The 27,010-nt window shown below is 53.1% G+C and overlaps 1 protein-coding gene across 1 annotated transcript in view; it reads right to left on the reverse strand.

Annotated features, from left to right (window-relative positions):
• The window catches only part of LOC138672441 (uncharacterized), a 654,503-nt gene that overhangs the window by 562,776 nt on the left and 64,717 nt on the right, over positions 1-27,010 (reverse strand). The gene's annotated exons all lie outside the window — the stretch shown is intronic.

The following is a 27,010-nucleotide window of genomic DNA, read 5'->3' on the forward strand; positions in this document are numbered from 1 at the left end:
TAATAGGGACACATACGGCAGCAGTGGCTCAGTATTGGAATATCAGGGGCAGTAATAGGGACACATATGGCAGCAGCGGCTCAGTATTGGGGTATCAGGTGTAGTAATAGGGACACATACGGCAGCAGCGGCTCAGTATTGGGATATCAGGTGTAGTAATAGGGACACATACGGCAGCAGCGGCTCAGTATTGGGGTATCAGGTGCAGTAATATGGACACATACGGCAGCAGAGGCTCAGTATTGGGGTATCAGGTGCAGTAATAGGGACACATACGGCAGCAGCGGCTCAGTATTGGGGTATCAGGTGCAGTAATATGGACACATACGGCAGCAGAGGCTCAGTATTGGGGTATCAGGTGCAGTAATAGGGACACATACGGCAGCAGCGGCTCAGTATTGGGGTATCAGGTGCAGTAATAGGGACACATACGGCAGCAGCGGCTCAGTATTGGGATATCAGGTGCAGTAATAGGGACACATACGGCAGCAGCGGCTCAGTATTGGGATATCAGGTGTAGTAATAGGGACACATACGGCAGCAGCGGCTCAGTATTGGGGTATCAGGTGCAGTAATAGGGACACATACGGCAGCAGCGGCTCAGTATTGGGATATCAGGTGTAGTAATAGGGACACATACGGCAGCAGCGGCTCAGTATTGGGGTATCAGGTGCAGTAATAGGGACACATACGGCAGCAGCGGCTCAGTATTGGGATATCAGGTGCAGTAATAGGGACACATACGGCAGCAGAGGCTCAGTATTGGGGTATCAGGAGCAGTAATAGGGACACATACGGCAGCAGTGGCTCAGTATTGGGGTATCAGGTGCAGTAATAGGGACACATACGGCAGCAGTGGCTCAGTATTGGGGTATCAGGAGCAGTAATAGGGACACATACGGCAGCAGCGGCTCAGTATTGGGGTATCAGGAGCAGTAATAGGGACACATACGGCAGCAGCGGCTCAGTATTGGGGTATCAGGTGCAGTAATAGGGACACATACGGCAGTAGCGGCTCAGTATTGGGGTATCAGGTGCAGTAATAGGAACACATACGGCAGCAGCGGCTCAGTATTGGGGTATCAGGTGCAGTAATAGGGACACATACGGCAGCAGCGGCTCAGTATTGCGGTATCAGGGGCAGTAATAGGGACACATACGGCAGCAGGGGCTCAGTATTGGGGTATCAGGGGCAGTAATAGGGACACATACGGCAGCAGAGGCTCAGTATTGGGGTATCAGGTGTAGTAATAGGGACACATATGGCAGCAGCGGCTCAGTATTGGGGTATCAGGGGCAGTAATAGGGACACATACGGCAGCAGAGGCTCAGTATTGGGGTATCAGGTGCAGTAATAGGGACACATATGGCAGCAGCGGCTCAGTATTGGGGTATCAGGGGCAGTAATAGGGACACATACGGCAGCAGAGGCTCAGTATTGGGGTATCAGGTGTAGTAATAGGGACACATACGGCAGCAGAGGCTCAGTATTGGGGTATCAGGGGCAGTAATAGGGACACATACGGCAGCAGCGGCTCAGTATTGGGGTATCAGGGGCAGTAATAGGGACACATACGGCAGCAGGGGCTCAGTATTGGGGTATCAGGGGCAGTAATAGGGACACATACGGCAGCAGAGGCTCAGTATTGGGGTATCAGGTGTAGTAATAGGGACACATATGGCAGCAGCGGCTCAGTATTGGGGTATCAGGTGCAGTAATAGGGACACATACGGCAGCAGCGGCTCAGTATTGGGGTATCAGGTGCAGTAATAGGGACACATACGGCAGCAGCGGCTCAGTATTGCGGTATCAGGGGCAGTAATAGGGTCACATACGGCAGCGGCGGCTCAGTATTGGAGTATCAGGTGCAGTAATAGGGACACATACGGCAGCAGCGGCTCAGTATTGCGGTATCAGGGGCAGTAATAGGGTCACATACGGCAGCGGCGGCTCAGTATTGGAGTATCAGGTGCAGTAATAGGGTCACATACGGCAGCGGCGGCTCAGTATTGGGGTATCAGGTGCAGTAATAGGGACACATACGGCAGCAGCGGCTCAGTATTGCGGTATCAGGTGTAGTAATAGGAACACATACGGCAGCAGCGGCTCAGTATTGTGGTATCAGGGGCAGTAATATGGACACATACGGCAGCAGCGGCTCAGTATTGGGGTATCAGGTGCAGTAATAAGGGCACATACAGCAGCAGCAGCTCAGTATTGGGGTATCAGGTGCAGTAATAGGGACACATACGGCAGCAGCGGCTCAGTATTGGGGTATCAGGTGCAGTAATAGGGACACATACGGCAGTAGCGGCTCAGTATTGGGGTATCAGGTGCAGTAATAGGAACACATACGGCAGCAGCGGCTCAGTATTGGGGTATCAGGTGCAGTAATAGGGACACATACGGCAGCAGCGGCTCAGTATTGGGGTATCAGGTGCAGTAATAGGGTCACATACGGCAGCAGCGGCTCAGTATTGGGGTATCAGGTGCAGTAATAGGAACACATACGGCAGCAGCGGCTCAGTATTGGGGTATCAGGTGCAGTAATAGGGACACATACAGCAGCAGCTCAGTATTGGGATATCAGGTGCAGTAATAGGGTCACATACGGCAGCAGCGGCTCAGTATTGGGGTATCAGGTGCAGTAATAAGGACACATACGGCAGCAGCGGCTCAGTATTGGGGTATCAGGGGCAGTAATAAGGACACATACGGCAGCAGCGGCTCAGTAATGGGGTATCAGGTGCAGTAATAGGGACACATACGGCAGCAGTGGCTCAGTATTGGGATATCAGGGGCAGTAATAGGGACACATACGGCAGCAGCGGCTCAGTATTGGGATATCAGGTGCAGTAATAGGGACACATACGGCAGCAGTGGCTCAGTATTGGAATATCAGGGGCAGTAATAGGGACACATACGGCAGCAGCGGCTCAGTATTGGGATATCAGGTGCAGTAATAGGGACACATACGGCAGCAGCGGCTCAGTATTGGGGTATCAGGTGCAGTAATAGGGACACATACGGCAGCAGCGGCTCAGTATTGGGGTATCAGGTGTAGTAATAGGGACACATACGGCAGCAGCGGCTCAGTATTGGGATATCAGGTGTAGTAATAGGGACACACACGGCAGCAGCGGCTCAGTATTGGGATATCAGGTGCAGTAATAGGGACACATACGGCAGCAGCGGCTCAGTATTGGGATATCAGGTGCAGTAATAGGGACACATACGGCAGCAGCGGCTCAGTATTGGGGTATCAGGTGCAGTAATAGGGACACATACGGCAGCAGCGGCTCAGTATTGGGGTGTCACGATTCCCCTGACCGCTGTCACCACTGGGTCAGGATTCACACCGTGACCGTCACCCCTACGTCACGGATCAGGGTGACTTTAGGCCAACAGACGGCTATCACATGTGCAGGGGGGCTTATCTTAGTTATCCCTCCACTGCTAACAATGTGATGAAAAACCACACACAAGGCTATTGACCTCTTAGTTTACAGCAGGGGCTTATTCTAGGTATCCCACTGCTTTTCTATATACCACGAACTGCAGGGATTTATGTATATCCCGCTTACAGTTCCACTTAACACTTGCAGCTCTCTGGCGCCCCCTTACTCTCAGGTCAGATTAGGTACTGCACCCTGGGTAATTAGTCGCCAGAAAGGCTGCCTGCTATGTACTGGCTATTGGGCACGCTGCAGCGACGCGATAACTACTCCCACACAGGCAGGAACAATAATTATCAAACCCGCAGTTGCTTCAGCATAATCCAACCGTCAGCACACTTTCGCTGCCACCAGCTTCGATTAAACGGGTCCGAAGCTAACCCAACACAACAGTAACAGTAGCGTATTTTCCCTTCAAGAGACTTAGGGTACGGTTTAGAACAGGAGAACGAACTAATATATAATAGTATATCCCATTAAAAATAATTAGGCAATGCTTTATCAAAAATAGTTTATAAAGAGGTTATAAATGAGACAATTGCAAATATGTACATGGTTAATTATAACATAAAGGGAATAAATGAGAAAAGCAACACTTACATGTTTAAAGCATGACAAGCAACCAGGCTAGTGGAGTTTTTCCATACGTCCCAGCTCATTGGGACGTGAGCAGGGCTCTTCCAGGACAGGACAAGAAATCCAGCAGCAAGTGACTCCTCAGAGCCTGCCAGACACTTAAAACATTAAGGCTGTGACATCACAGAAAGGCTGGCTTATCCAGACCCTCCTCTCTCTACATTCTGCCTAAACTTTAAACTATTCTCTCTGATTTCTATAACTTCACTACAAAACATGTCAGCGTCCTAAAAAGCTCATCATTCATCTCAGATTAACGTGAGCATTCTAATGAGATCAAATATGTCCTATCTGGGATACATATTTACAGAGAAAACCCTACTTCTTTACCAGATGGAGTTAGAAACTCGTGTTTCGCGGGTTGTGTAGATACATCGAGTGGGACTACGAATATATATTTTCGTATTTCTAGCTTAAATCGTTTGCCTAATATCTAACAAAAACTAAACAAAGAATCTTTCATGGATTTTTGGAGCCATTTTTCCTGTTCTAGCTGGACAAGAGCTTACACAGGAAATGCCAGTCGTAAATTCCGTTCGGCCATAAAACTTCTAACCCCCACACTCTCTGAGAAGGAAAGCCAGGAATTTGCAGCTACAACTGTTACTCCAAGAAGGGGGGGCTTAGCCCACTCAGGCTAGCAAAAGAACTACTTATGATATTTCATACCATATCGTGACACCTCCCCCTTTTGGTGTGCGCTAGGGAGGCAGGACCTGATGGTTCTCCTCCATGTGCACCTCAGCAGGTTCAGCTGGCACAGGTACAACATTTTCACCATCAATCCTAGGGAAAAAATCATTAGTAGATGCATCAACACAAGATAAAGCATGGTCAGGTAACACATGCGATTTCCCATCATCATCATCATCAGGGTTAACTTTACCCTCATTAGTAGATTGGGGAGGGGTGTCAGGAACGTAGTATGCATACATCCTCCCCAAATCAGTCCCCAACAAAACATCAGTGGGCAAATTATCAGACAGCCCCACTTCCTTCACCCCGCTCCCAGCACCCCAATCAATAAAAACCCGGGCCATTGGTAAGGGACAGCTGATGCCCCCAATCCCAGTGACAGTTAGGGTTTTCCCTGGAATGATTTCTTCAGGGGCCGCCAGTTCGGGTCGGATGAGGGTTCGTTCAGCCCCGGTGTCCTTGAGGCCTGTAGCAACATGGCCTCCCACAGTGACGTGCTGTACGTTGTCACACACCCTCCCAACCACACCACCCACAAAAAGAACTGCTGCATTAGGCCCTGGGGCCTTGGCTGGGGGGTTCTTCGGCCTGTCTGGACAGAAGGTACTGATATGCCCAGGCCGCTTGCAGTAGTAACACTGGCGAGGTTCGGTGGTAGGTCTGGTGTTGTTGGCCACAGGGACAGGACCTCTGGTGTGTTGGCTGGCAGGGGTACTGGCGTTGGTTGCAGGCTTACCCCCTCTCCAGCTGGTGGTGACTGGCTTCCGCGCTTCCGATCTACGGTTGGCCTCATAGGCATCGGCAATCTGCGCTGCTTTCGTCACGTCTTTGGGTTCTCTGTCCATCACGAACTGTCGCACCTCAGCTGGGCAAAGATGAAAAAACTGGTCTTTGATCATCAGGTCTCGCAGCTGTGCAAAGGTGGTCACTGACAGTCCTTGGGTCCACTGGTCAAAGTGGGTCCCCAGTCCATGCACCACATCACTGTAACTGTCGTGTGGGCCACGTTGGAGGGTCCGGAACTTTCTACGGTACACCTCGGGTGTAAGCTGGTACTTGGCTATCAGAGCCTGCTTGATGGCCTCATAGTCTCCATCTTGTTCTTGAGGGAGGGCAGCAAACGCCTCCAGAGCTTTACCTTTCAGCCCTGGTGTCAGGTATCGGGCCCATTCATCTGTAGGCAGCCGGTACTGTCTGCAGGCTTTCTCAAAGGCCCGCAGAAAAGTGTCCAAGTCCCCGTCCTTCTCCATAACAGGAAAGTGCTCGGGTCGGGGCTTAGGTATCTGAGCGCTGCTGTGCTCACGGCTGGACTGGGACGACCCCTGCATTTGCAGCCGGGCCATCTGCAGCTGGTACTCCCGCTCAGCTTGCCGCTCGGCTCGCTGGGCCTCTCTCTCAGCTCGGGCCTCTCTCTCAGCTCGGGCCTCTTGCCGGTATTGCTGAATCAGCTGCCGACGTCCCTCATGGTCGTCAGTGGGGAATTCTTTCAAGGCCGCCTGCAGGTGGGGGTCCAATTCGCCCGGATCGCTAACAGGGCCAGCATTCAGTGGTTGGACCTCTGCTGCAGCACCATGTTCGCTGGTGCTGGTTTCTGCGGCCTCTGAGCTCTGAGATTGGTCTCGAGCGGCTTCCCATTGCACCAGATCTGCGACCAGTTGGGCTTTGTTTTTGCTTGCAGAGTCAATGTGCTGTGACTTGCATAAGGCGACAAGGGTGTCTCTGGTCTGCTGCTCATAGAAGGTTTCTCCCAGCACAACCATGGTTGCCAAATAAAAGATAGGATAGAAAAACGAAGAGAAAGGGAGGGGATAATTACCAGTACGCAATTGTCTCACAACTAAAAAGCACTGAGTTCGTTCTCCAAACTTATTTGCGCAGAGTCCTCGCAAGAACTTTCTGCAAGTTTTTAGTGAGAGGAATGATTACTCAAACCAAATCACTAATGCTCTAAGATATCCCACCGCCTTGCCACCAATTGTCACGATTCCCCTGACCGCTGTCACCACTGGGTCAGGATTCACACCGTGACCGTCACCCCTACGTCACGGATCAGGGTGACTTTAGGCCAACAGACGGCTATCACATGTGCAGGGGGGCTTATCTTAGTTATCCCTCCACTGCTAACAATGTGATGAAAAACCACACACAAGGCTATTGACCTCTTAGTTTACAGCAGGGGCTTATTCTAGGTATCCCACTGCTTTTCTATATACCACGAACTGCAGGGATTTATGTATATCCCGCTTACAGTTCCACTTAACACTTGCAGCTCTCTGGCGCCCCCTTACTCTCAGGTCAGATTAGGTACTGCACCCTGGGTAATTAGTCGCCAGAAAGGCTGCCTGCTATGTACTGGCTATTGGGCACGCTGCAGCGACGCGATAACTACTCCCACACAGGCAGGAACAATAATTATCAAACCCGCAGTTGCTTCAGCATAATCCAACCGTCAGCACACTTTCGCTGCCACCAGCTTCGATTAAACGGGTCCGAAGCTAACCCAACACAACAGTAACAGTAGCGTATTTTCCCTTCAAGAGACTTAGGGTACGGTTTAGAACAGGAGAACGAACTAATATATAATAGTATATCCCATTAAAAATAATTAGGCAATGCTTTATCAAAAATAGTTTATAAAGAGGTTATAAATGAGACAATTGCAAATATGTACATGGTTAATTATAACATAAAGGGAATAAATGAGAAAAGCAACACTTACATGTTTAAAGCATGACAAGCAACCAGGCTAGTGGAGTTTTTCCATACGTCCCAGCTCATTGGGACGTGAGCAGGGCTCTTCCAGGACAGGACAAGAAATCCAGCAGCAAGTGACTCCTCAGAGCCTGCCAGACACTTAAAACATTAAGGCTGTGACATCACAGAAAGGCTGGCTTATCCAGACCCTCCTCTCTCTACATTCTGCCTAAACTTTAAACTATTCTCTCTGATTTCTATAACTTCACTACAAAACATGTCAGCGTCCTAAAAAGCTCATCATTCATCTCAGATTAACGTGAGCATTCTAATGAGATCAAATATGTCCTATCTGGGATACATATTTACAGAGAAAACCCTACTTCTTTACCAGATGGAGTTAGAAACTCGTGTTTCGCGGGTTGTGTAGATACATCGAGTGGGACTACGAATATATATTTTCGTATTTCTAGCTTAAATCGTTTGCCTAATATCTAACAAAAACTAAACAAAGAATCTTTCATGGATTTTTGGAGCCATTTTTCCTGTTCTAGCTGGACAAGAGCTTACACAGGAAATGCCAGTCGTAAATTCCGTTCGGCCATAAAACTTCTAACCCCCACACTCTCTGAGAAGGAAAGCCAGGAATTTGCAGCTACAACTGTTACTCCAAGAAGGGGGGGCTTAGCCCACTCAGGCTAGCAAGAGAACTACTTATGATATTTCATACCATATCGTGACATGGGGTATCAGGTGTAGTAATAGGGACACATACGGCAGCAGCGGCTCAGTATTGGGATATCAGGTGCAGTAATAGGGACACATACGGCAGCAGCGGCTCAGTATTGGGGTGACAGGTGCAGTAATAGGGACACATACGGCAGCAGCGGCTCAGTATTGGGGTATCAGGTGCAGTAATAGGGACACATACGGCAGCAGCGGCTCAGTATTGGGATATCAGGTGCAGTAATAGGGACACATACGGCAGCAGCGGCTCAGTATTGGGGTATCAGGTGCAGTAATAGGGTCACATACGGCAGCAGCGGCTCAGTATTGGGGTATCAGGTGCAGTAATAGGGTCACATACAGCAGCAGCGGCTCAGTATTGGGGTATCAGGTGCAGTAATAGGGACACATACGGCAGCAGCGGCTCAGTATTGGGGTATCAGGTGCAGTAATAAGGACACATACGGCAGCAGTGGCTCAGTATTGGGGTATCAGGTGCAGTAATAGGGACACATACGGCAGCAGCGGCTCAGTATTGGGATATCAGGTGTAGTAATAGGGACACATACGGCAGCAGCGGCTCAGTATTGGGTTATCAGGTGCAGTAATAGGGACACACGGCAGCAGCGGCTCAGTATTGGGGTATCAGGTGCAGTAATAGGGTCACATACGGCAGCAGCGGCTCAGTATTGGGGTATCAGGTGCAGTAATAGGGTCACATACGGCAGCAGCGGCTCAGTATTGGGGTATCAGGTGCAGTAATAGGGACACATACGGCAGCAGCGGCTCAGTATTGGGGTATCAGGTGCAGTAATAGGACACATACGGCAGCAGAGGCTCAGTATTGGGGTATCAGGTGCAGTAATAGGGTCACATACGGCAGCAGCGGCTCAGTATTGGGGTATCAGGTGCAGTAATAGGGTCACATACAGCAGCAGCGGCTCAGTATTGGGGTATCAGGTGCAGTAATAGGGTCACATACAGCAGCAGTGGCTCAGTATTGGGGTATCAGGTGCAGTAATAGGGACACATACGGCAGCAGCGGCTCAGTATTGGGGTATCAGGTGCAGTAATAGGGACACATATGGCAGCAGCGGCTCAGTATTGGGGTATCAGGTGCAGTAATAGGGACACATACGGCAGCAGTGGCTCAGTATTGGGGCATCAGGTGCAGTAATAGGGACACATACGGCAGCAGCGGCTCAGTATTGGGGTATCAGGTGCAGTAATAGGGACACATACGGCAGCAGCGGCTCAGTATTGGGGTATCAGGTGCAGTAATAGGGTCACATACGGCAGCAGAGGCTCAGTATTGGGATATCAGGTGTAGTAATAGGGACACATACGGCAGCAGCGGCTCAGTATTGGGTTATCAGGTGCAGTAATAGGGACACATACGGCAGCAGCGGCTCAGTATTGGGGTATCAGGTGTAGTAATAGGGACACATACGGCAGCAGCGGCTCAGTATTGGGATATCAGGTGTAGTAATAGGGACACATACGGCAGCAGTGGCTCAGTATTGGAATATCAGGGGCAGTAATAGGGACACATACGGCAGCAGCGGCTCAGTATTGGGATATCAGGTGCAGTAATAGGGACACATACGGCAGCAGCGGCTCAGTATTGGGGTATCAGGTGTAGTAATAGGGACACATACGGCAGCAGCGGCTCAGTATTGGGATATCAGGTGCAGTAATAGGGACACATACGGCAGCAGCGGCTCAGTTTTGGGGTATCAGGTGCAGTAATAGGGACACATACGGCAGCAGCGGCTCAGTATTGGGATATCAGGTGCAGTAATAGGGACACATACGGCAGCAGTGGCTCAGTATTGGGATATCAGGGGCAGTAATAGGGACACATACGGCAGCAGAGGCTCAGTATTGGGATATCAGGGGCAGTAATAGGGACACATACGGCAGCAGCGGCTCAGTATTGGGTTATCAGGTGCAGTAATAGGGACACATACGGCAGCAGCGGCTCAGTATTGGGATATCAGGTGCAGTAATAGGGACACATACGGCAGCAGTGGCTCAGTATTGGGATATCAGGGGCAGTAATAGGGACACATACGGCAGCAGAGGCTCAGTATTGGGATATCAGGGGCAGTAATAGGGACACATACGGCAGCAGTGGCTCAGTATTGGGATATCAGGTGCAGTAATAGGGACACCATACGGCAGCAGCGGCTCAGTATTGGGGTATCAGGTGCAGTAATAGGGACACATACGGCAGCAGCGGCTCAGTATTGGGTTATCAGGTGCAGTAATAGGGACACATACGGCAGCAGCGGCTCAGTATTGGGATATCAGGTGCAGTAATAGGGACACATACGGCAGCAGTGGCTCAGTATTGGGATATCAGGGGCAGTAATAGGGATACATACGGCAGCAGAGGCTCAGTATTGGGGTATCAGGGGCAGTAATAGGGACACATATGGCAGCAGTGGCTCAGTATTGGGGTATCAGGGGCAGTAATAGGGTCACATACGGCAGCAGCGGCTCAGTATTGGGGTGACAGGTGCAGTAATAGGGACACATACGGCAGCAGTGGCTCAGTATTGGGGTATCAGGTGCAGTAATAGGGGAACATACGGCAGCAGCAGCTCAGTATTGGAGTATCAGGTGCAGTAATAGGGAAACATACGGCAGCAGCGGCTCAGTATTGGGGTATCAGGTGCAGTAATAGGGACACATACGGCAGCAGCGGCTCAGTATTGGGGTATCAGGTGCAGTAATAGGGACACATACGGCAGCAGAGGCTCAGTATTGGGGTATCAGGTGCAGTAATAGGGACACATACGGCAGCAGAGGCTCAGTATTGGGGTATCAGGTGCAGTAATAGGGACACATACGGCAGCAGCGGCTCAGTATTGGGGTATCAGGTGCAGTAATAGGGACACATACGGCAGCAGAGGCTCAGTATTGGGGTATCAGGTGGAGTAATAGGGACACATACGGCAGCAGCGGCTCAGTATTGGGGTATCAGGTGTAGTAATAGGGACACATACGGCAGCAGCGGCTCAGTATTGGGGTATCAGGTGCAGTAATAGGGACACATACGGCAGCAGCGGCTCAGTATTGGGGTATCAGGTGTAGTAATAGGGACACATATGGCAGCAGCGGCTCAGTATTGGGGTATCAGGTGCAGTAATAGGGACACATACGGCAGCAGCGGCTCAGTATTGGGATATCAGGTGTAGTAATAGGGACACATACGGCAGCAGCGGCTCAGTATTGGGGTATCAGGTGCAGTAATAGGGACACATACGGCAGCAGCGGCTCAGTATTGGGGTATCAGGTGCAGTAATAGGGACACATACGGCAGCAGCGGCTCAGTATTGGGGTATCAGGTGCAGTAATATGGACACATACGGCAGCAGTGGCTCAGTATTGGGGTATCAGGTGCAGTAATAGGGACACATACGGCAGCAGCGGCTCAGTATTGGGGTATCAGGGGCAGTAATAGGGACACATACGGCAGCAGCGGCTCAGTATTGGGATATCAGGTGCAGTAATAGGGACACATACGGCAGCAGAGGCTCAGTATTGGGGTATCAGGTGCAGTAATAGGGACACATACGGCAGCAGCGGCTCAGTATTGCGGTATCAGGTGTAGTAATAGGAACACATACGGCAGCAGCGGCTCAGTATTGTGGTATCAGGGGCAGTAATAAGGACACATACGGCAGCAGCGGCTCAGTATTGGGGTATCAGGTGTAGTAATAGGGACACATACGGCAGCAGAGGCTCAGTATTGGGGTATCAGGTGCAGTAATAGGGACACATACGGCAGCAGCGGCTCAGTATTGGGGAATCAGGTGCAGTAATAGGGACACATACGGCAGCAGCGGCTCAGTATTGGGGTATCAGGTGTAGTAATAGGGACACATACGGCAGCAGCGGCTCAGTATTGGGGTATCAGGTGCAGTTATAGGGACACATACAGCAGCAGAGGCTCAGTATTGGGGTATCAGGTGCAGTAATATGGACACATACGGCAGCAGCGGCTCAGTATTGGGGTATCAGGTGTAGTAATATGGACACATACGGCAGTGGCTCAGTTTTGGGGTATCAGGTGTAGTAATAGGGACACATACGGCAGCAGCGGCTCAGTATTGGGGTATCAGGTGTAGTAATATGGACACATACGGCAGTGGCTCAGTATTGGGGTATCAGGTGCAGTAATAGGGACACATACGGCAGCAGCGGCTCAGTATTGGGGTATCAGGTGCAGTAATAGGGACACATACGGCAGCAGCGGCTCAGTATTGGGGTATCAGGTGTAGTAATATGGACACATACGGCAGTGGCTCAGTATTGGGGTATCAGGTGCAGTAATAGGGACACATACGGCAGCAGCGGCTCAGTATTGGGGTATCAGGTGTAGTAATAGGGTCACATACGGCAGCAGCGGCTCAGTATCGAGGTATCAGGTGCAGTAATAAGGACACATACGGCAGCAGCGGCTCAGTATTGGGGTATCAGGTGCAGTAATAGGGACACATACGGCAGCAGCGGCTCAGTATTGGGGTATCAGGGGCAGTAATAGGGACACATACGGCAGCAGCGGCTCAGTATTGGGGTATCAGGGGCAGTAATAGGGACACATACGGCAGCAGCGGTTCAGTATTGGGGTATCAGGTGCAGTAATAGGGACACATACGGCAGCAGCGGCTCAGTATTGGGGTATCAGGGGCAGTAATAGGGACACATACGGCAGCAGCGGCTCAGTATTGTGGTATCAGGGGCAGTAATAGGGACACATACGGCAGCAGCGGCTCAGTATTGGGGTATCAGGTGCAGTAATAGGGTCACATACGGCAGCAGCGGCTCAGTATTGGGGTATCAGGTGCAGTAATAGGGTCACATACAGCAGCAGCGGCTCAGTATTGGGGTATCAGGTGCAGTAATAGGGACACATACGGCAGCAGCGGCTCAGTATTGGGATATGAGGTGCAGTAATAAGGACACATATGGCAGCAGCGGCTCAGTATTGGGGTATCAGGTGCAGTAATAGGGACACATATGGCAGCAGTGGCTCAGTATTGGGGTATCAGGTGCAGTAATAGGGACACATACGGCAGCAGCGGCTCAGTATTGGGGTATCAGGTGCAGTAATAGGGTCACATACGGCAGCAGAGGCTCAGTATTGGGATATCAGGTGTAGTAATAGGGACACATACGGCAGCAGCGGCTCAGTATTGGGTTATCAGGTGCAGTAATAGGGACACATACGGCAGCAGCGGCTCAGTATTGGGATATCAGGTGCAGTAATAGGGACACATACGGCAGCAGAGGCTCAGTATTGGGGTATTAGGTGTAGTAATAGGGACACATATGGCAGCAGCGGCTCAGTATTGGGGTATCAGGTGCAGTAATAGGGACACATACGGCAGCAGAGGCTCAGTATTGGGGTATCAGGTGTAGTAATAGGGACACATACGGCAGCAGCGGCTCAGTATTGGGATATCAGGTGTAGTAATAGGGACACATACGGCAGCAGTGGCTCAGTATTGGAATATCAGGGGCAGTAATAGGGACACATACGGCAGCAGCGGCTCAGTATTGGGGTATCAGGGGCAGTAATAGGGGCACATACGGCAGCAGCGGCTCAGTATTGGGATATCAGGTGCAGTAATAGGGACACATACGGCAGCAGCGGCTCAGTATTGGGGTATCAGGTGTAGTAATAGGGACACATACGGCAGCAGCGGCTCAGTATTGGGATATCAGGTGCAGTAATAGGGACACATACGGCAGCAGAGGCTCAGTATTGGGGTATCAGGTGCAGTAATAGGGACACATACGGCAGCAGCGGCTCAGTATTGGGATATCAGGTGCAGTAATAGGGACACATACGGCAGCAGCGGCTCAGTATTGGGGTGACAGGTGCAGTAATAGGGACACATACGGCAGCAGCGGCTCAGTATTGGGTTATCAGGTGCAGTAATAGGGACACATACGGCAGCAGCGGCTCAGTATTGGGATATCAGGTGCAGTAATAGGGACACATACGGCAGCAGTGGCTCAGTATTGGGATATCAGGGGCAGTAATAGGGACACATACGGCAGCAGCGGCTCAGTATTGGGATATCAGGTGCAGTAATAGGGACACATACGGCAGCAGCGGCTCAGTATTGGGATATCAGGTGCAGTAATAGGGACACATACGGCAGCAGCGGCTCAGTATTGGGGTGACAGGTGCAGTAATAGGGACACATACGGCAGCAGCGGCTCAGTATTGGGTTATCAGGTGCAGTAATAGGGACACATACGGCAGCAGCGGCTCAGTATTGGGATATCAGGTGCAGTAATAGGGACACATACGGCAGCAGCGGCTCAGTATTGGGGTATCAGGTGCTGTAATAAGGACACATACGGCAGCAGAGGCTCAGTATTGGGGTATCAGGTGCAGTAATAGGGACACATACGGCAGCAGCGGCTCAGTATTGGGGTATCGGGGGCAGTAATAGGGACACATACGGCAGCAGAGGCTCAGTATTGGGGTATCAGGTGCAGTAATAGAGACACATACGGCAGCAGCGGCTCAGTATTGGGGTATCGGGGGCAGTAATAGGGACACATACGGCAGCAGAGGCTCAGTATTGGGGTATCAGGTGCAGTAATAGGGACACATACGGCAGCAGCGGCTCAGTATTGGGGTATCGGGGGCAGTAATAGGGACACATACGGCAGCAGCGGCTCAGTATTGGGATATCAGGGGCAGAAATAGGGACACATACGGCAGCAGCGGCTCAGTATTGCGGTATCAGGTGCAGTAATAGGGACACATACGGCAGCAGCGGCTCAGTATTGCGGTATCAGGTGCAGTAATAGGGACAAATACGGCAGCAGCGGCTCAGTATTGGGGTATCAGGTGCAGCAATAGGGACACATACGGCAGCAGCGGCTCAGTATTGGGGTATCAGGGGCAGTAATAGGGACACATACGGCAGCAGCGGCTCAGTATTGGGGTATCAGGTGCAGTAATAGGGACACATATGGCAGCTGCGGCTCAGTATTGGGATATCAGGTGCAGTAATAGGGTCACATACGGCAGCAGAGGCTCAGTATTGGGGTATCAGGGGCAGTAATAGGGACACATACGGCAGCAGCGGCTCAGTATTGTGGTATCAGGGGCAGTAATAAGGACACATACGGCAGCAGCGGCTCAGTATTGGGGTATCAGGTGCTGTAATAAGGACACATACGGCAGCAGAGGCTCAGTATTGGGGTATCAGGTGCAGTAATAGGGACACATACGGCAGCAGCGGCTCAGTATTGGGGTATCAGGTGCAGTAATAGGGACACATACGGCAGCAGCGGCTCAGTATTGGGGTATCAGGTGTAGTAATAGGGTCACATACGGCAGCAGAGGCTCAGTATTGGGGTATCATATGCAGTAATAGGGACACATACGGCAGCAGTGGCTCAGTATTGGGGTATCAGGGGCAGTAATAGGGACACATACGGCAGCAGCGGCTCAGTATTGGGGTATCAGGTGTAGTAATAGGGTCACATACGGCAGCAGCGGCTCAGTATTGTGGTATCAGGGGCAGTAATAGGGACACATACGGCAGCAGCGGCTCAGTATTGTGGTATCAGGGGCAGTAATAGGGACACATACGGCAGCAGAGACTCAGTATTGGGGTATCAGGGGCAGTAATAGGGACACATACGGCAGCAGAGGCTCAGTATTGGGGTATCAGGTGCAGTAATAGGGACACATACGGCAGCAGCGGCTCAGTATTGGGATATCAGGTGCAGTAATAGGGACACATACGGGAGCAGCGGCTCAGTATTGGGGTATCAGGTGCAGTAATAGGGACACATACGGGAGCAGCGGCTCAGTATTGGGGTATCAGGAGCAGTAATAAGGACACATACGGCAGCAGAGGCTCAGTATTGGGGTATCAGGTGCAGTAATAGGGACACATACGGCAGCAGCGGCTCAGTATTGGGGTATCAGGGGCAGTAATAGGGACACATACGGCAGCAGCGGCTCAGTATTGGGGTATCAGGTGCAGTAATAGGGACACATACGGCAGCAGCGGCTCAGTATTGGGGTATCAGCGGGATGAGGAGGTTGTGCAGGTTGGTGATAGATGGTGCAGGAATGTGAGGAGCCAGATGTGTCTGTTGTATTCTCTGCAGACGAGTCCTGGCTGGAGAAGTCGTCGTGTCGGTCTGTCCACCTGCGGTCGGTCCCATCTGTGCGGTGCTCTGTAGATGTTGTGCCCGGCTGTATGGTCACTATGTGGCGGTAATGTCAGACATTATTCTCGGTCACCTGCTGACGTCACATTACTGTAGAGGACGGAGAGGGCTGTGGGGAAACATCAGCAGCTGTCGCCCGTGTTACTCTATGGGTCAGAGCCACAGACAGAGGCCGACGGCTGAGGAGACGGAGAAATCACTGAGCTCCGATCCCGTCATATGAGTGAACGAGAGCACCGGGATCACACACTGACTCCGGCCTGAGGGGGCGCCATACTGTCATCAGGGGACCAGGTGCTGGGGTCACTCAGGCTTCTCCCTGATCCAAACCCACTAGAGGCAGCCAGTAATGGAGAACCTGCACCTACCTCCACCGCAGAGCCGCCACCACATATATGGCTGCTGTGTGCAGAATAGGACCTGTGATGAGGTCACCGGAGGGAGGAGTCAGGGTCACATGATCAGGGGGGGTCAGTGTGTGCAGGATAGGACCTGTGATGAGGTCACCACAGGGGAGGAGTCAGGGTCACATGATCAGGGCTCGGTGTGTGCAGGACAGGACCTGTGAAGAGGTCACCGGAGGGGAGGAGTCAGGGTCACATGATCAGGGCTTGGTGTGTGCAGGACAGGACCTGTGATGAGGTCACCGGAGGGGAGGAGTCAGGGTCACATGATCAGGGGCTCAGTGTGTGCAGGACTCTGCTGTGCTGGTTGTCATGGTGCCGGATGAGGGGAAGTTTATAAACCCAAAAGAAAAGAACAACGGCCTATCTGTATGACGCTCCGAAAACAAGCCACAGAAATCCAACATGTACCAAATACGGAAGCACTAGTCATAAATATAATCCAAAAAATTACTTTATTAAGGATAACAAGTTTATCCACAAATGGTAAAAAATAGTATTAAAAAATGGAGCTGCACATGCAACATCACAGCAGGTACAGAGACAGTGTCACATGTCCCCGGAAACGCGCGTTGGGGCTCTTCACAGCGTGTGCAGGTGACGTATCACCCGTAACTGTGTATTATGTGTGCGGCAGCACTGTGTGATTACCAGCATTAGGCGAACACTTGAGAGACATGGCTCTATGAGAACTTCATCTGTGTGCACTGGCATATAATGTGATGAGGCACAGCATTGTTCTGGCCTCATTCGCAGATGTAGATGAGATGTTGATATAGCCTGTATATATCATTCACTTCAACTATTTGTATTTATTTTGGATGGTGTCACGATATGGTATGAAATATCATAAGTAGTTCTCTAGCCTGAGTGGGCTAAGCCCCCCCTTCTTGGAGTAACAGTTGTAGCTGCAAATTCCTGGCTTTCCTTCTCAGAGAGTGTGGGGGTTAGAAGTTTTATGGCCGAACGGAATTTACGACTGGCATTTCCTGTGTAAGCTCTTGTCCAGCTAGAACAGGAAAAATGGCTCCAAAAATCCATGAAAGATTCTTTGTTTAGTTTTTGTTAGATATTAGGCAAACGATTTAAGCTAGAAATACGAAAATATATATTCGTAGTCCCACTCGGTGTAGCTACACATCTCATGACACTCGGGTTTCTAACTCCATCTGGTAAAGAAGTAGGGATTTCTCTGTAAATATGTATCCCAGATAGGACATATTTGATCTCATTAGAATGCTCACGTTAATCCGAGATGAATTATGGGTTTGGTATGACTCTGACATGTTTTGTAGTGAAGTTATAGAAATTAGAGAGAATAGTTTAAAGTTTCCTCAGAATGTAGAGAGAGGAGGGTCTGGATAAGCCAGCCTTTCTGTGATGTCACAGCCTTAATGTTTTAAGGGTCTGGCAGGCTCTGAGGAGTCACTTTTTGCTGATTTCTCCTTCTGGACGGCTTTGTCCTATTGTCCTGGAAGAGCTGGTACATCCCATGGACTGGGATGTATGGAAACTGCACTAGCCTGGATGCCTGCAATGCTTTTAATATGTGAGTGTTATCTTTTCTCATTTATTCCCTTTATGTTATAATTACCCTTGTACATATTTGCAATTGTCTCATGTATAACATCTTTATAAACTATTTTTAATAACGCACTGCCTAGTTATTTTGAATGGGATATACTATTATATATTAGTTCGTTCTCCCGCTCTAAACCGTACCCTAAGTCTCTGAAGGGAAATACGCTACTGTTACTGTTGTGTTGGGTTAGCTTCGGACCCGTTTAATCGAAGCTGGTGGCAGCGAAAGTGCGCTGACTGTTGGATTATGCTGAAGCAACTGCGGGTTTGATAATTATTGTTCCTGCCTGTGTGGGAGTAGTTATCGCGTCGCTGCAGCGTGCCCAATAGCCAGTACATAGCAGGCAGCCTTTCTGGCGACTAATTACCCAGGGTGCAGTACCTAATCTGACCTGAGAGTAAGGGGGCGCCAGAGAGCTGCAAGTGTTAAGTGGAACTGTAAGTGGGATATACATAAATCCCTGCAGTTCGTGGTATATAGAAAAGCAGTGGGATACCTAGAATAAGCCCCTGCTGTAAACTAAGAGGTCAATAGCCTTGTGTGTGGTTTTTCATCACATTGTAGCAGTGGAGGGATAACTAAGATAAGCCCCCCTGCACATGTGATAGCCGTCTGTTGGCCTAAAGTCACCCTGATCCGTGACGCAGGGGTGACGGTCACGGTGTGAATCCTGGCCCAGTGGTGACAGCGGTCAGGGGAATCGTGACAGATGGTATGTGTGATAGCTCTATATTCTCTATGTATACTTATATTGAGATTCACCAATAGATGTGACACTGTCTCTGTACCTGCTGTGATGTTGCATGTGCAGCTCCATTTTTTAATACTATTTTTTACCATTTGTGGATAAACTTGTTATCCTTAATAAAGTAATTTTTTGGATTATATTTATGACTAGTGCTTCCGTATTTGGTACATGTTGGATTTCTGTGATTTGAAGTTTATGTGAGGGGTCAGGAGGGGTTCACACTCTGTGCACACGTTGCAGATTTTGCCGCGGATCCGCAGCGGTTTCCCATGAGTTTACTGTACAATGTAAACTTATGGGAAACCGAAAACGCAGTGCACATGCTGCAGAAAAAAACGCGTGTGATTGCAGCTGTTTACATTCCGCAGCATGTCACTTATTTGTGCGGATTCCGCAGCGGTTTTATACCTGCTCCATAATAGAAAACCGCAGTAAATCCGCACAAAAACCGCAGTAAATCCGTAAGAAAAATCCACAGTCCTCACAAATATGTGTGCACATAGCCTTACACTGTGGATGTAGCGGAGCTGCGTGTGTACGGGGTGTACGGAGCGGAGCCGTGTGTGTACGAGGTGTACGGAGCGGAGCCGAGTGTGTACGAGGTGTACGGAGCGGAGCCGTGTGTGTACGAGGTGTACGGAGCGGAGCCGTGTGTGTACGAGGTGTACGGAGCGGAGCCGTGTGTGTACGAGGTGTACGGAGCGGAGCCGTGTGTGTACGAGGTGTACGGAGCGGAGCCGAGTGTGTACGAGGTGTACGGAGCGGAGCCGAGTGTGTACGAGGTGTACGGAGCGGAGCCGTGTGTGTACGAGGTGTACGGAGCGGAGCCGTGTGTGTACGAGGTGTACGGAGCGGAGCCGTGTGTGTACGAGGTGTACGGAGCGGAGCCGTGTGTGTACGAGGTGTACGGAGCGGAGCCGTGTGTGTACGAGGTGTACGGAGCGGAGCCGAGTGTGTACGAGGTGTACGGAGCGGAGCCGAGTGTGTACGAGGTGTACGGAGCGGAGCCGTGTGTGTACGAGGTGTACGGAGCGGAGCCGTGTGTGTACGAGGTGTACGGAGCGGAGCCGTGTGTGTACGAGGTGTACGGAGCGGAGCCGTGTGTGTACGAGGTGTACGGAGCGGAGCCGTGTGTGTACGAGGTGTACGGAGCGGAGCCGTGTGTGTACGAGGTGTACGGAGCGGAGCCGTGTGTGTACGAGGTGTACGGAGCGGAGCCGTGTGTGTACGAGGTGTACGGAGCGGAGCCGTGTGTGTACGAGGTGTACGGAGCGGAGCCGTGTGTGTACGAGGTGTACGGAGCGGAGCCGTGTGTGTACGAGGTGTACGGAGCGGAGCCGTGTGTGTACGAGGTGTACGGAGCGGAGCCGTGTGTGTACGAGGTGTACGGAGCGGAGCCGTGTGTGTACGAGGTGTACGGAGCGGAGCCGTGTGTGTACGAGGTGTACGGAGCGGAGCCGTGTGTGTACGAGGTGTACGGAGCGGAGCCGTGTGTGTACGAGGTGTACGGAGCGGAGCCGTGTGTGTACGAGGTGTACGGAGCGGAGCCGTGTGTACGAGGTGTACGGAGCGGAGCCGAGTGTGTACGAGGTGTACGGAGCGGAGCCGTGTGGACGAGGTGTACGGAGCGGAGCCGTGTGGACGAGGTGTACGGAGCGGAGCCGTGTGGACGAGGTGTACGGAGCGGAGCCGTGTGTACGAGGTGTACGGAGCGGAGCCGTGTGTGTACGAGGTGTACGGAGAGGAGCCGCGTGTGTACGAGGTGTACGGAGCGGAGCCGCGTGTGTACGAGGTGTACGGAGAGGAGCCGCGTGTGTACGAGGTGTACGGAGCAGAGCCGTGTATGTGTGTACGAGGTGTACGGAGAGGAGCCGTGTGTGTACGAGGTGTACGGAGCGGAGCCGTGTGTGTACGAGGTGTACGGAGCGGAGCCGTGTGTGTACGAGGTGTACGGAGAGGAGCCGTGTGTGTACGAGGTGTACGGAGCGGAGCCGTGTATGTGTGTACGAGGTGTACGGAGCGGAGCCGTGTGTGTACGAGGTGTACGGAGCGGAGCCGTGTGTGTACGAGGTGTACGGAGCGGAGCCGTGTGTGTACGAGGTGTACGGAGCAGAGCCGTGTATGTGTGTACGAGGTGTACGGAGAGGAGCCGTGTGTGTACGAGGTGTACGGAGCGGAGCCGAGTGTGTACGAGGTGTACGGAGCGGAGCCGCGTGTGTACGAGGTGTACGGAGCGGAGCCGCGTGTGTACGAGGTGTACGGAGCGGAGCCGCGTGTGTACGAGGTGTACGGAGCGGAGCCGCGTGTGTACGAGGTGTACGGAGAGGAGCCGTGTGTGTACGAGGTGTACGGAGCAGAGCCGTGTATGTGTGTACGAGGTGTACGGAGCGGAGCCGTGTGTGTACGAGGTGTACGGAGAGGAGCCGTGTGTGTACGAGGTGTACGGAGAGGAGCCGAGTGTGTACGAGGTGTACGGAGCGGAGCCGAGTGTGTACGAGGTGTACGGAGCGGAGCCGAGTGTGTACGAGGTGTACGGAGCGGAGCCGAGTGTGTACGAGGTGTACGGAGCGGAGCCGAGTGTGTACGAGGTGTACGGAGCGGAGCCGAGTGTGTACGAGGTGTACGGAGCGGAGCCGCGTGTGTACGAGGTGTACGGAGCGGAGCCGCGTGTGTACGAGGTGTACGGAGCGGAGCCGCGTGTGTACGAGGTGTACGGAGCGGAGCCGCGTGTGTACGAGGTGTACGGAGCGGAGCCGCGTGTGTACGAGGTGTACGGAGCGGAGCCGCGTGTGTACGAGGTGTACGGAGCGGAGCCGCGTGTGTACGAGGTGTACGGAGCGGAGCCGCGTGTGTACGAGGTGTACGGAGCGGAGCCGCGTGTGTACGAGGTGTACGGAGAGGAGCCGCGTGTGTACGAGGTGTACGGAGCGGAGCCGCGTGTGTACGAGGTGTACGGAGCGGAGCAGTGTGTGTACGAGGTGTACGGAGAGGAGCCGAGTGTGTACGAGGTGTACGGAGCGGAGCCGAGTGTGTACGAGGTGTACGGAGCGGAGCCGAGTGTGTACGAGGTGTACGGAGCGGAGCCGAGTGTGTACGAGGTGTACGGAGCGGAGCCGAGTGTGTACGAGGTGTACGGAGCGGAGCCGCGTGTGTACGAGGTGTACGGAGCGGAGCCGCGTGTGTACGAGGTGTACGGAGCGGAGCCGCGTGTGTACGAGGTGTACGGAGCGGAGCCGCGTGTGTACGAGGTGTACGGAGCGGAGCCGCGTGTGTACGAGGTGTACGGAGCGGAGCCGCGTGTGTACGGAGTGGAGTTGTGTATGTGTGTACGAGGTGTACGGAGCGGAGCCGCGTGTGTACGAGGTGTACGGAGCGGAGCCGCGTGTGTACGAGGTGTACGGAGCGGAGCCGCGTGTGTACGAGGTGTACGGAGCGGAGCCGCGTGTGTACGAGGTGTACGGAGCGGAGCCGCGTGTGTACGAGGTGTACGGAGCGGAGCCGCGTGTGTACGAGGTGTACGGAGCGGAGCCGCGTGTGTACGAGGTGTACGGAGCGGAGCCGCGTGTGTACGAGGTGTACGGAGCGGAGCCGAGTGTGTACGAGGTGTACGGAGCGGAGCCGAGTGTGTACGAGGTGTACGGAGCGAAGCCGTGTGTGTACGAGGTGTACGGAGCGGAGCCGTGTGTGTACGGAGCGGAGCCGTGTGTGTACGAGGTGTACGGAGCGGAGCCGTGTGTGTACGAGGTGTACGGAGCGGAGCCGTGTGTGTACGAGGTGTACGGAGCAGAGCCGTGTGTGTACGGAGCGGAGCCGTGTGTGTACGAGGTGTACGGAGCGGAGCCGTGTGTGTACGAGGTGTATGGAGCAGAGCCGCGTGTGTACGGAGCGGAGCCGTGTGTGTACGAGGTGTACGGAGCGGAGCCGTGTGTGTACGAGGTGTACGGAGAGGAGCCGAGTGTGTACGAGGTGTACGGAGCGGAGCCGAGTGTGTACGAGGTGTACGGAGCGGAGCCGAGTGTGTACGAGGTGTACGGAGCGGAGCCGAGTGTGTACGAGGTGTACGGAGCGGAGCCGAGCGTGTACGAGGTGTACGGAGCGGAGCCGAGTGTGTACGGAGCGGAGCCGAGTGTGTACGAGGTGTACGGAGCGGAGCCGCGTGTGTACGAGGTGTACGGAGCGGAGCCGCGTGTGTACGAGGTGTATGGAGCAGAGCCGCGTGTGTACGGAGCGGAGCCGTGTGTGTACGAGGTGTACGGAGCGGAGCCGTGTGTGTACGGAGCGGAGCCGTGTGTGTACGAGGTGTACGGAGCGGAGCCGTGTGTGTACGAGGTGTATGGAGCAGAGCCGCGTGTGTACGGAGCGGAGCCGTGTGTGTACGAGGTGTACGGAGCGGAGCCGTGTGTGTACGAGGTGTACGGAGCGGAGCCGCGTGTGTACGAGGTGTACGGAGCGGAGCCGCGTGTGTACGAGGTGTATGGAGCAGAGCCGCGTGTGTACGGAGCGGAGCCGTGTGTGTACGAGGTGTACGGAGCGGAGCCGTGTGTGTACGAGGTGTACGGAGCGGAGCCGTGTGTGTACGAGGTGTACGGAGCGGAGCCGCGTGTGTACGAGGTGTACGGAGCGGAGCCGCGTGTGTACGAGGTGTACGGAGCGGAGCCGCGTGTGTACGAGGTGTACGGAGCGGAGCCGCGTGTGTACGAGGTGTACGGAGCGGAGCCGAGTGTGTACGAGGTGTACGGAGCGGAGCCGTGTGTGTACGAGGTGTACGGAGCGGAGCCGTGTGTGTACGAGGTGTACGGAGCGGAGCCGAGTGTGTACGAGGTGTACGGAGCGGAGCCGAGTGTGTACGAGGTGTACGGAGCGGAGCCGAGTGTGTACGAGGTGTACGGAGCGGAGCCGAGTGTGTACGAGGTGTACGGAGCGGAGCCGAGTGTGTACGAGGTGTACGGAGCGGAGCCGAGTGTGTACGAGGTGTACGGAGCGGAGCCGAGTGTGTACGAGGTGTACGGAGCGGAGCCGAGTGTGTACGAGGTGTACGGAGCGGAGCCGAGTGTGTACGAGGTGTACGGAGCGGAGCCGAGTGTGTACGAGGTGTACGGAGCGGAGCCGCGTGTGTACGAGGTGTACGGAGAGGAGCCGCGTGTGTACGAGGTGTACGGAGAGGAGCCGCGTGTGTACGAGGTGTACGGAGTGGAGCCGCGTGTGTACGAGGTGTACGGAGCGGAGCCGCGTGTGTACGAGGTGTACGGAGCGGAGCCGCGTGTGTACGAGGTGTACGGAGCGGAGCCGCGTGTGTACGAGGTGTACGGAGCGGAGCCGAGTGTGTACGAGGTGTACGGAGCGGAGCCGAGTGTGTACGAGGTGTACGGAGCGGAGCCGAGTGTGTACGAGGTGTACGGAGCGGAGCCGCGTGTGTACGAGGTGTACGGAGAGGAGCCGCGTGTGTACGAGGTGTACGGAGAGGAGCCGCGTGTGTACGAGGTGTACGGAGAGGAGCCGCGTGTGTACGAGGTGTACGGAGTGGAGCCGCGTGTGTACGAGGTGTACGGAGCGGAGCCGCGTGTGTACGAGGTGTACGGAGCGGAGCCGCGTGTGTACGAGGTGTACGGAGCGGAGCCGCGTGTGTACGAGGTGTACGGAGCGGAGCCGAGTGTGTACGAGGTGTACGGAGCGGAGCCGAGTGTGTACGAGGTGTACGGAGCGGAGCCGAGTGTGTACGAGGTGTACGGAGCGGAGCCGCGTGTGTACGAGGTGTACGGAGAGGAGCCGCGTGTGTACGAGGTGTACGGAGAGGAGCCGCGTGTGTACGAGGTGTACGGAGAGGAGCCGCGTGTGTACGAGGTGTACGGAGTGGAGCCGCGTGTGTACGAGGTGTACGGAGCGGAGCCGCGTGTGTACGAGGTGTACGGAGCGGAGCCGCGTGTGTACGAGGTGTACGGAGCGGAGCCGCGTGTGTACGAGGTGTACGGACAGGAGCCGCGTGTGTACGAGGTGTACGGAGCGGAGCCGCGTGTGTACGAGGTGTCCGGAGCGGAGCCGCGTGTGTACGAGGTGTCCGGAGCGGAGCCGTGTGTACGAGGTGTACGGAGCGGAGTTGTGTGTGTACGAGGTGTACGGAGCGGAGTTGTGTGTGTACGAGGTGTACGGAGAGGAGCCGTGTGTGTACGAGGTGTACGGAGCGGAGCCGTGTGTGTACGAGGTGTACGGAGCGGAGCCGTGTGTACGAGGTGTACGGAGCGGAGTTGTGTGTGTACGAGGTGTACGGAGCGGAGCCGTGTGTACGAGGTGTACGGAGCGGAGCCGTGTGTGTACGAGGTGTACGGAGCGGAGCCGTGTGTGTACGAGGTGTACGGAGCGGAGCCGTGTGTGTACGAGGTGTACGGAGCGGAGCCGTGTGTGTACGAGGTGTACGGAGCGGAGCCGTGTGTGTACGAGGTGTACGGAGCGGAGCCGTGTGTACGAGGTGTACGGAGCGGAGCCGTGTGTACGAGGTGTACGGAGTGGAGTTGTGTGTGTACGAGGTGTACGGAGCAGAGCCGCGGGTGTACAGAGCGGAGCATTTCCCTTACTTCGGGTCTTGGGGGACTCTCGCTTGGCACGGGATTAGCGCATACACGCGCGGTTTTTCACACATAATGGTCCATTCGGTTTATTAAATACAGCATAACCCGTATCTCGAGCAGTTTGCTATGTCGCCATATCAGAATATCACGTACGGTTTACACGGCCTTCAGTGGTCACACTGGAATCTCTCTCCAGACACCAGATGACTACGCAGTTCAGCACTATGTCAGCGCACGCAGTTCTTTCACCAGGGGTTACCTCTCAGGAGCTCCTGCTCCACAGGTTGATCTTCGTTTCATGTGTCTACAGAATGCTTTTCCAGAACTAGGCGGCTTCTTTAGATTTTTTTTTACAAAGTCTCATCTGGTCTTTGTATTTTTGAGTCTGATTAATGGTTTGCGCCTTGTGTTGAACCCTCTGCATTTACCTTTATGAAGTCTTGTCTTTTACGGTAGACCTGAAACATCCACTTACTGGAAAGTGGGCCCGTACTGCAAGCCATGGGCTATAGAGGGGAGGGCCTCATGATCAGGATGCATGCTAGGCCCTAATAGGGGTGAAGAAAAGCAAGGTTAAACTAAAGTGGAGTTTTAGGAGGGGTGGGGGGTGGGGTTAGGACCTAAAACGGGGTCATTGGATTGGTTAATGGGATAAGATATAAAAGTGGGGTATTAGGGGGCAGGGGCAGTATGTTAGTGCATTGGTCCCAAGTGACAGCGGCAGTGCCGGGTATTGATGCGAGATGCGGGCAAGTTTCTTCTCATGAACTCGCAAGTGTGACCCCGGCCTAATGATGGTAGATTCACTTCCATTGAGAGTTACTTTAGGTGTGATGGGCTCACAACAGCTTCCAAATACAAATGCCACACCTGGAATCAGTTCCATACCTTTTACCTGCATAATTGATGATGGATTAACAAGGGAAGAGCCCATACAGCCAATGAAATAGCTTTTGAGATTATCCAATTAATTTTGGTCCCTTAAAAAACAGGCATCTCCATATTAAAGAGCTTTAATTCCTAAACTCTTACTCCAATTTGGATGTGAAAACCCTCAAATTAAGGCCTCTTTTCCACTTGCGAGATACACGTCCGTGTCTCGCATGTGGAAATGAAGCTCTGGCGCCGGCACTCCAAAGCGGAGCGTGCGGCTCCATGTGTTGCTCTGCGGCCGCACGCTCCGCTCTGGAGTGCCGGCACCAGAGCTTCATTTCCACATGCGAGACTCGGACGTGCATCTCGCAAGTGGAAAAGAGGCCTAAGGCCGGGGACACACACAACGTAT

Source organism: Ranitomeya imitator, chromosome 3, assembly GCF_032444005.1.
Source record: "Ranitomeya imitator isolate aRanImi1 chromosome 3, aRanImi1.pri, whole genome shotgun sequence".
Classification (NCBI taxonomy): Eukaryota; Metazoa; Chordata; class Amphibia; order Anura; family Dendrobatidae; genus Ranitomeya; species Ranitomeya imitator.